Consider the following 10,757-nt stretch of genomic DNA (forward strand, 5'->3'; position numbering starts at 1 on the left):
ACAAGTGTAATAAGAAATGCCAAGAAAGGAAGGAAAATATATTTGCTTAACAAGAGTGATAGGGCACAAATCGCAGAATATCTGAGTGACCACCATCAAACGTTCATTTCTGAGGAAGAGGATGTGGAACAAAAATGGAAAAAATTCAGAAACATCGTCCAGTACGCCTTAGATAAGTTCGTACCGACTAAGGTCCAAAGCGAGGGGAAAGATCCACCGTGGTATAACAATCATGTACGAAAGGTACTACGGAAACAAAGAAAGCTTCATCATAGGTTTAAGAGTAGTCGAATCATAGCTGATAAGGAAAAGCTGAACGAAGCGAAAAAGAGCGTAAAGAGAGCAATGAGAGAAGCATTCAACGAATTCGAACATAAAACATTGGCAAACAATCCAAACAAGAACCCTAAAAAGTTTTGGTCATATGTAAAATCGGTAAGCGGATCTAAATCCCCTATTCAGTCACTCGTTGACCACGATGGCACCGAAACAGAGGACGACCGAAGAAAGGCAGAAATACTGAATTCAGTGTTCCGAAACTGTTTCACTGCGGAAAATCGTAACACGGTCCCTGACTTCAGCCGTCGCACGGACGCCAAAATGGAAAATATTGAAATAAACGATATCGGAATTGAAAAACAACTGCTATCACTTAGTAGCGGAAAAGCATCCGGACCAGACGAGATACCCGTAAGATTCTACAGTGATTATGCTAAAGAACTTGCCCCCTTTCTATCAGCAATTTATCGTAGATCTCTGGAAGAACGTAAAGTACCTAGCGACTGGAAGAAAGCGCAGGTCGTTCCCATTTTCAAGAAGGGTCATAAATCAGATGCGAATAATTATAGGCCTATTTCGCTTACGTCAATCTGTTGTAGAATAATGGAACATGTTTTATGTTCTCGTATTATGACGTTCTTAGATAATACAAATCTCCTTCATCATAACCAACATGGATTCCGCAAACAGAGATCATGTGAAACTCAGCTCGCCCTATTTGTCCAAGAAATTCACAGTGCCGTAGACACTGGCGAGCAGATTGATGCCGTATTCCTGGACTTCAGGAAGGCATTTGATACGGTTCCGCACTTACGTTTAGTGAAAAAAATACGAGCTTACGGAATATCGGACCAGGTTTGTGATTGGATTCAGGATTTCCTAGAAGAAAGAACACAACATGTCATTCTTAACGGTTCAAAATCTGCAGATGTAGAGGTAATTTCGGGAGTACCGCAAGGAAGCGTGATAGGACCTTTATTGTTTACAATATACATAAATGACTTAGTTGACAACATCGGTAGCTCCGTGAGGCTATTTGCAGATGACACGGTTGTCTACAAGAAAGTAGCAACATCAGAAGACTCGTACGTACTCCAGGAAGACCTGCAGAGGATTAATGAATGGTGCGACAGCTGGCAGCTTTCCCTAAACGTAGATAAATGTAATATAATGCGCATACATAGGGGCAGAAATCCATTCCAGTACGATTATGCCATAGGTGGTAAATCATTGGAAGCGGTAACGACCATAAAATACTTAGGAGTTACTATTCGGAGCGATCTGAAGTGGAATGATCACATAAAACAAATAGTGGGAAAAGCAGGCGCCAGGTTGAGATTCATAGGAAGAATTCTAAGAAAATGTGACTCATCGACGAAAGAAGTAGCTTACAAAACGCTTGTTCGTCCGATTCTTGAGTATTGCTCATCAGTATGGGACCCTTACCAGGTTGGATTAATAGAAGAGATAGACATGATCCAGCGAAAAGCAGCGCGATTCGTCATGGGGACATTTAGTCAGCGCGAGAGCGTTACGGAGATGCTGAACAAGCTCCAGTGGCGGACACTTCAAGAAAGGCGTTACGCAATACGGAGAGGTTTATTATCGAAATTACGAGAGAGCACATTCCGGGAAGAGATGGGCAACATATTACTACCGCCCACATATATCTCGCGTAATGATAACAACGAAAAGATCCGAGAAATTAGAGCAAATACGGAGACTTACAAGCAGTCGTTCTTCCCACGCACAATTCGTGAATGGAACAGGGAAGGGGGGATCAGATAGTGGTACAATAAGTACCCTCCGCCACACACCGTAAGGTGGCTCGCGGAGTATAGATGTAGATGTAGATGAATGCAAAGACCAATAAAATGAACTCCTAATACTCTTCCTCCTCATCCTCATATCCAATGACAGCACTCCTCCATAGTATATAACCAAACTAGTGTTCATTCAGAATTTAGCAATACACCCTGAGGAAGGCGCCTTGCAACAGTCGCCGAAACGTCGGAATTTCATAGTTGACAATGCTGCATCAAACCCAGAAGACTGACAACGGCCGCGGAAGCCTACGTTTACATTAAACTTTATTAACATTCTACGTGTCTACAAAATTATTTATCAATATAGTCACCGTGGCGGCGAACACGTTTCTCCCAACGAGAGATCAATTTGTTGATACCGTCACTGTAGAATGCTCGACTTTGGTGACGGAACCGCGCAACCTCGCCTCTGTTCGCATCGCTTCATCACTATCAAAGTGAAGTCCTCGAAACAGATGAAAATCCTGGGGCCGAGGTGGGACTGCGTGGAGGATGATCGACGACAGTGAACCCAAGGCGTCGGGATGTCGCAGACGTCGCGGCGCTCGAGTGTGTGGTCCGACATTGTCACGCTGAGGGAGAGGGTGCGCCGTTTGTGGACGAGCTCTTCGAACTCAGGCCTTCTGTTTTTGGGGGGGTCTCGCAACACTCCGACGTAGTTATGTCAAACACAGCCATGTTACACGCTACAATTAGGCGCCTTCTAGCGGCAGTGGCTGCAGCTTGATCCAGTGAGGGGGACAAATCGACGGAGTAATATACTTGACATGTAATACCTCAACTGATATCGAGAACAGAATAAGAAATCCGTAGGCATCACTTTGCAGTACGCCCTCGCGCGATATGACGAGGCACTATAACCAGAAAACGTTGATGTTAATGTAATCTAGCAGTCGAATACTATGAAATTATAAGGCTGATAAGAGTTTAAGCACTGTCGTCGGCGAGGTCAGTAGAGACGGAGCAGAAACTCGAATGGGAAAGAATAGTGAGGGAAATCGTCCATGGCTTTGGCAAGGGAAACATCCAGCCATTTGTCTTAAGCTATGGAAATGTCAAGTCTGGACAGCAAGGTGAGGATTCGAACCATCGTATTTATAAAGGTGATCACAGTATCTTATCACTGATGCACCGCAAATCTTCTCCTGATCCTGCTTCTGTGCACTCGGAGGCCTCCTTGCTGTGCCTCTTCTAGAGGATCGGGGAAAGCGTAGTGAGAGGTCGATCTCTTGAACGCAGTGCAGAATCCCTTGTCGTCTTGGTAGCCTAGAGCTGCATACTGTAGCAATTCCGTTGCACTCTGTCCAGTCACATAAATGTGACCACCTGTCAGAAGCCTGTATAACCACCTTCTGCAGCGTGAGACGTGCAAGAAGAGAGTCAAAGTGGTTCTGGACGGTACCGACAGGGATGTGCAGCCATGCCCACTCCACTGCCACGGCCAACTGCGCTGGCCTTCCAGTGGATTGTGTGCATTCATTGGAAGGTATCGACAAGGATGACGACATCACCCAGGGTATGCCACGAAAATATTCCCCAGACCATAACGCTGCATTTTGGTTGCATACCTTACACGTCCATGGCTAGCTGTTCGATGGAGCATAACACTGGATGTCCAGTTACGGTATTGTCGTGCAAATTGCAGCGTTCGTCGCCGATGAACAGCAGTCAGCACGGTTGTATAAACCAGGCGCCAGCACGTACGAAGCAACGTTCGCTGAATACTCGCTCGTTGAGAAGACACCGTTGGCAACCCCTTAGTTCATCTGGACGGTCAGTTGCTCAGCTGTTGCATGTCTGTTCGCCAGCACACATCTTCGCAGTCGTCGCTCAACACTATAATCCATGGCCCGCAGTACACCACATTTGCCTCGGCTCCAGTTCTGGATAGCTCCATTTTGCCATGCATGGTATACTTTAACCGCGGCAACACGCGAACAGCTTACAAATTTAGCCGTTTCGGAAATGCTTCCATCCTTGGCCCGAAAGCCAATGATCATGGCCCTTTGGGCGTCAGATAAATCGCTCCATTTCCGCATTACAACGACGGTTGCACTTCTTTCCGCGTCCCCCCGACATGCTTTATATAGCCTCAACTGCTAGTGCTGCCATCTGTCGTCTGTGAGTGGTTATTCCACGTTGACGTCGAACATTGGTGGTGGTCACATTAATGTGACTGGAACATGTATATAGTGTAGCTCGTGGAGAAGTGAATGAAAGGGGCGTGAGACTGAGATATCAGTCAGGAAAGCCTCGATGGTCCAGTTGATGCGTAGCGCCGTATAACGATCCTGCCTTGGAGGCGGTTAAGTGGGAGATGTGTCTCAGAGCTGGATAGTGACAGATGGTGACGCGAGACTGGACGCGCACGTAGTTTATGTATCAGCCGATAGAGGACAATATTGGATAGGGGAACTGTGATTTAGTTTCGATTGTGCCCACTAGAGTGCACTTAAGTAATATAATGTTTTTCATAAACTTACCTAATGAGGTGATTAAGAAGCTGGTGCGCTAGCGTGAGGAGACTGGTACCCTCACATGAGACACGTTTTATATATGTATAGGGCAGACAAAAATATGGAAACACCAGAAACACAGCACATTACATAAACATGCCACATTTTCATAAAGTGTTATTATGTCTTTAATGTATGTAAAATGTTATAAATGTGTTTTAGCAGTATGAATGATGCGTGAGTGTAGCTTAAGGTTGATATGGAGATAATTGTTTGGCGAGTTATGTAGTAGGGTTTAGTGTGGGAACATTTCGAAGACGTATGGATGTGGAAAAAGGGGATTTTTGTAGAATAGATTTGTAAAGTAAGTTTATGGTAAAGGGAAAGTTAATTCAGTTATACAACTTTATGCATAAACAAAACTTCAGCATATTAGATAATTGCGTAGGTAAAAAGTGCAGTCGTTAGGTTTACTATTTTGCGATTGGTTATTGATGAAAAGCGCGGACTAACGCGGAAGAATGTTGCTTTGCTATTGGCTGTTGAGTAAACTGATCAATGGTAAAGCAGTATTCTTCGCGCGTCTTTCTCTGCTGGTGGAGAAGACTTAGAGTATTCTAGAGAAGAGGCGGAGCCTAGCCATGAAACAGTTCGGATGTGTGTAGTAGTAGTTCCAATGGAAATGATAAGTTGCCGGATCTAGCAGTGGTTCAAATGGCTTTGAGCACTATGGAACTTCACGTCTGAGGTCATCAGTCCCCTAGAACTTAGAACTACTTAAACCTAACTAACCTAAGGACACCACACACATCCATGCCCGAGGCAGGATTCGAACCTGCGACCGTAGCGGTCGCGCGATTCCAGACTGATGCGCCTAGAACCGCTTGGTCACAACGGTTACAGTGGTTATTTGAACCCCGTCCCCTTCAGTTACAACTCCAGAGTCTTAACTATTGAGTCATGTCGCTTGATGAAATAAGTAAGACATGCCACATGTCTTGACGGCTATGTATAAAAAGAATGGTTAATAGTATTTCACTTCCATGGTTTCTGATTGCACGAATTACCAAATGAGGTGATTAAGATGCTGGTGCGCTAGCGTGAGGAGACCGGTACCCTCACATGAGACACGTTTTATATATACAGGCCAGACAAAAATATGGAAACACCAGAAACACAGCACATTACAATACATAAAACTACGGAGATAAACAGTTAGCATTCACAACAGCTTCCAGCCGTCTCATAATCGATGAATACAGGTCCTGCATGGTTTTCAAGGGAATCTTTTACCATTCTTCCTGCCAACTAGTGACAAGTCCAGCTGACGAGGGAGGTGGAGAGTGATCACGCACGCTTCTCCTCCAAGTACGAGGACGACAAAGGCTCAATAACATTGAGATCTCGTTACTGTAGTGTCCAGGGGAGATACGGTAATTAATTCTCGTGCTCCCAAAACCAGTCCTGAACGATGTGAGCTGTCTTCTTGTAATACGTCATCACTATTGGGGAACAAACCTGATCAGCCAAATGGTCACATATTCCTTGGCAATAATGCGACCTTCAAGTAACAATGGGGCTTATGGAATTCCAGGATATGGCTGCTCAAAATCATCGCCGAATCCCTGTCATTTTTGACTCTTGGGGTGTAAATTCGGCCAGAAGTCGGAAACAGTGTGAAACAACTCACCTGAGCACATGACTTTCTCCCATTGCTCCACTCTCCGCCCCTGGCAGCTGTGTGGTCAGCGCGACAGCTTGCCAATCCTACGGGCCCGGGTTCGATACCCGGCTGGGTCGCAGATATTCTTCGCTCAGGGACGGGGTGTTCTGTTGTCGTAATCGTCTTCATTTCATCCCCATCGACACACAAGTTGCCGAAGTGGCGTCAAATTGAAAGACTTGCACCCGACAAACAGTCTACCCGACGGGAGGCCCTAGTCACATTGCTCCACAGTTAAGGTTTTATGGCTTCGGCACCAAATTTTCCTGTTAGGAACAGTTGCATCACTGATGAGTGGTTTTGAAATTCCATCTCGCCCTGCAGTTCCCTGCTTACGTAACTCCCTTCATGTTGCTTTGGCGCTGGAAGGTTTCGAATGTGCGACATTCATGAAGAGTTTATTACAATTCTGTCACAGTTACAGAACTTATTTTTTTGTGACTAGTTTCGAACCGACTAGTTCACTCTCAACCTTGACCTACTGAAGCTGCATTGAAGGTACCTGATCTTGATGACAACCCTCTGAGACTGGCAATACATAAATGACACAGTGCTCAAAGTACAAGTCAAAACTAAGCAACTTGAAATAAAAGGCTTGCTGATCCTACATGAACAAAATGTTGAAATTTCACTCTTATTATTTGTCACAGTCCTATTCAGTGACCGTCACGTTCACTCAACACACACTTTAGTCCATGTTGTGACTTAAAACGATGATTTTCCGCTTTGCCTGTACGCGGTATAAATCTTCGATACGGTGCCTCTTGAAGCGTCAGACGCTTCGGCTACCTTGGTTACTGAAGCACCCACCGTACGAGCACCTACAATAATTTACCCATATGCGACTTCACTTAGCTGCAACATAATGCACTCACAGCTACACGGATACTTGAACATAGGACATTGCACAGGTGTCATGCACGCTCAAACACAACAACGCAACCTGCAAGCTTGGCTAGCAACTGCTTACGTGAAGAATGAGATTTTCACTCTGCAGCGGAGTGTGCGCTGATATGAAACTTCCTAGCAGATTAAAACTGTGTGCCGGGCCGAGACTCGAACTGGGGATCTTTGCCTTTCGCGGGCAAGTGCTCTACCAACTGAGCTACCCAAGCACGACTCACGCCCCGTTCTCACAGCTTTATTTCTGCCAGTACCTCGTCTTCCAAACTTTACAGAAGCTCTCCTGCGCAGGAGAGCTTCTGTAAAGTTTGGAAGGTAGGAGACGAGGTACTGGCAGAAATAAAGCTGTGAGGACGGGGCGTGAGAAGTTTCAACTGTTTACGTGTTTATACGTACATTTCTCGCAGTGTTTCCACATTTTTGTCCAACCCCTTTGTGTACATCCATGCTTTCCTTTGCTTATTCTTTCACGTCATGACTAGTCGCTATCTGCATCTAAGCCAGTGGAAGAAGCGGCAAAGCATTTTGTCGTGTGACCCTTGCATACAGCATTCTGTCCAAAGTGTTTCGAGACTGGATTGACAAAAAAAAAAGAAAGGCGTAAGTTAATTTGGTGGTTTTAATGCTTCAGGCGTTCTACACAGTGTCCCCCCACTTGAGTTCAGAACTCATAACGTTCATATAATCATCCGTAACTGGCAGAAAAGTCCTTGATTGGGATTTTGTTTATCTCACGCGTCACATTCGCTTCTTCCTCGGTCTTGGCGAATATCAGACACACATTCTGCTCTTTGTCGTTTTGTGGTAGGTTCGTATTGATAACAAGTCTCGTCACCTGTAATTATTTTTCCAGAGAAAAATTTTACCGCATTTTTTATCATTTCAATCAACTCGCGCCAGGCGTCCAGACGTTATTGTTTTGTTCGGGAGACAAAGTATGCCGCACATACTTTGCACAAACTTCTCTCTTCTGCTATAAATGTTGCAGAATGTCATGAACGCTTGGTTTAGACATGTTGCTCCATTGTGATTTGTGACACAGTAACGTGGACACACTACGGTCACAAGTGCACTGATCAGCACCGCCTGCTGAAAATGGCTCTGAGCTCTATGGGACTTAACATCTGAGGTCTTCAGTCCCCGAGAACTTAGAACTACTTAAACCAAACTAACCTAAGGACATCACACACATCCATGCCCGAGGCAGTATTCGAACCTGCGACCGTAGCGGTCGCGCGGTTCCAGACTGAAGCGCCTAGAACCGCTTGGCCACACCGGCCGGCCCGCCTGCTCATCACAGAAAACCACATTATCCCTATTCTCGCTGTGCGAAATACGAGTATTAGACGACAACGTTTTGTTTGTACTTTATGGCTGGGATTCGTAGTCTGGTGGTAAAGCGTGTACTTGGAAACGTTTTTGTGACCTTGAAAAGAAATCTCAATAAAAAAAAAATAAGATTCGCTGGCGTTCAGAATGATATAAAATTTCGTAAATGACATCGTGGTCCTCTTTTCGCAGTAAAATTATTTATTTGTAGAGCAAAATACTACAGTTTCTACCGTGCCGTCATTATCAAATGAAAATAATTGCGCTTTAGCACTTAACAGAACTTTAAAGTCATCTGACGTGTCCTGGCACAGAAACTGGTTTCACTGCATTCTGCCCCTCATTAAGACTTCTTGTTTATATTTCACTTTGAACTGTATTGTATTTATGTTTCTTGGATTCTGCTTGATTTCTGCCCGCATTCATAATACTGGTAGGAGTAAATGATTCCATATTTGTTTCTGATTAAAAAAAGAAAAAAAAACAGAAGCTGATTTCGTCGTGTGGTGTTCTGTGGACTCATGTACATTTGTCACTGTTTACGAATCCGTTTCTAAACTGCCCGATTTAAATGCAGTGTACGTATATTGCCTTTATTATAGACCTACTTCATTTTTGTTTGCATCTGTTTTACATACTTTCTCACACTTAATGTAGATCTCGGAAATTTTCATTGGAGTGAGAAGATAATTCTGGAATATTGATTTCTGCTAAAATGTATTGTTTGTAGTACCTGTTAAAACGTGTGAACACATTTGCGCGACTACTGTAGCATTTTCAAGGAAGAATACTTTGGTCACCAAGACTACAAAGTATATTCATCTACAGTTCTTCATCTGCGTCTATACTCGGCAAACAACTGCGAAATTTATGGCACTCAGTGGCAAGACGCAACACCATTCAAAGCAGAATTACAAAAAAATTTTGGAAATTTGTGGTAAGTCCTATGGGACCAAACTGCTGAGGTTGGCTTTGAGCACTATGCGACTTAACTTCTGAGGTCATCAGCCGCCTAGAACTTAGAACTAATTAAACCTAACTAACCTAAGGACATCACACACATCCATGCCCGAGGCAGGATTCGAACCTGCGGCCGTAGCGGTCGCTCGGCTCCAGACTGTAGCGCCCAGAACCGTACGGCCACTCTGGCCGGCCAAACTGCTGAGGTCATCCGTCCCTAAGCTTACACACCACTTAATCTAACTTACGCTAAAGGCAACACACACACACACCCATGCCCGAGGGAGGACTCGAACCTCTGAGGGAAACGGCCGCGCGAACCGTGAGAAGACAGACCCCTCTGACCGCACGGCTACCCCCAGCGGTTGCAGAATTACACACTCATTCCGTGAAAAGATATAGTAAAGTTGAATACCACTTCTGTCAAAATCTGTTAAAATGAAGTTCTCCATTAAATGAAAGAAAGTGCAGAAAACGGATGCAGACAAATATGAAGCAGAATGAAGGCAATATATTTACAGTGCATTTAAATGGAACAGTTCACACATGAATTCGTAAGCAGTAACAAATATCCTACATAAGTCCACAAAACTCCATATAGCAAAACCAGCTTCTGTTTTATATGAAGCAGTTTTACGGATGCGAGCAGAAATCAAGCAGAATACAAGCAACATATTTTCAATGCAATTCATAGTGTAACACACACAAGGAGTCTTAATCAGGAACACAGTGCAATGAAACCAACTTCTTTTCACTGCGAAACGAAAACAAATATGGAAGACTTTTAATCACCCAATAAGAAAACAAGATAATGAAGGACTGATTAACCTGTAGCGCTCCAAGTGGCCTGGCAGCGAACCAAGCTCCTTTTTTAACGGAAATCTCTGTATGAGAGTTTCGCCACCATGCTGCTCACAGCTGAAGGCCACATGCATATCTGTTGTTTATAGTTCTGTAAGTTGCCACCGTAGTTAGTGCGCTGACATCACATAAAAAATCACGCTTCGGACTTTCTGGCCGGACGGTATATGTTGTTCCAACATTTAAACTACTAGTAATTTTGATTTTGTGTGCGAAGACTGTCGTTGGCTGGCTTTAGAAGTGTGTGGAGGTATTACGAACAATACTCGTGGATATTGATAGTTAATCGGTTTCCGAGACTCAGGGTGGAGATGTAAATCTGTAAAAGCTTAACGATACCAGTAGAGTGAAAGAAAACGAATTTGTTAAAAGTGTTGATTGCTCATACAGTAATCGTGGCACGTAGTAGAGGGTTGCGTG

This window comes from Schistocerca nitens, chromosome 2, assembly GCF_023898315.1.
Source record: "Schistocerca nitens isolate TAMUIC-IGC-003100 chromosome 2, iqSchNite1.1, whole genome shotgun sequence".
In the NCBI taxonomy this organism is placed as follows: domain Eukaryota; kingdom Metazoa; phylum Arthropoda; class Insecta; order Orthoptera; family Acrididae; genus Schistocerca; species Schistocerca nitens.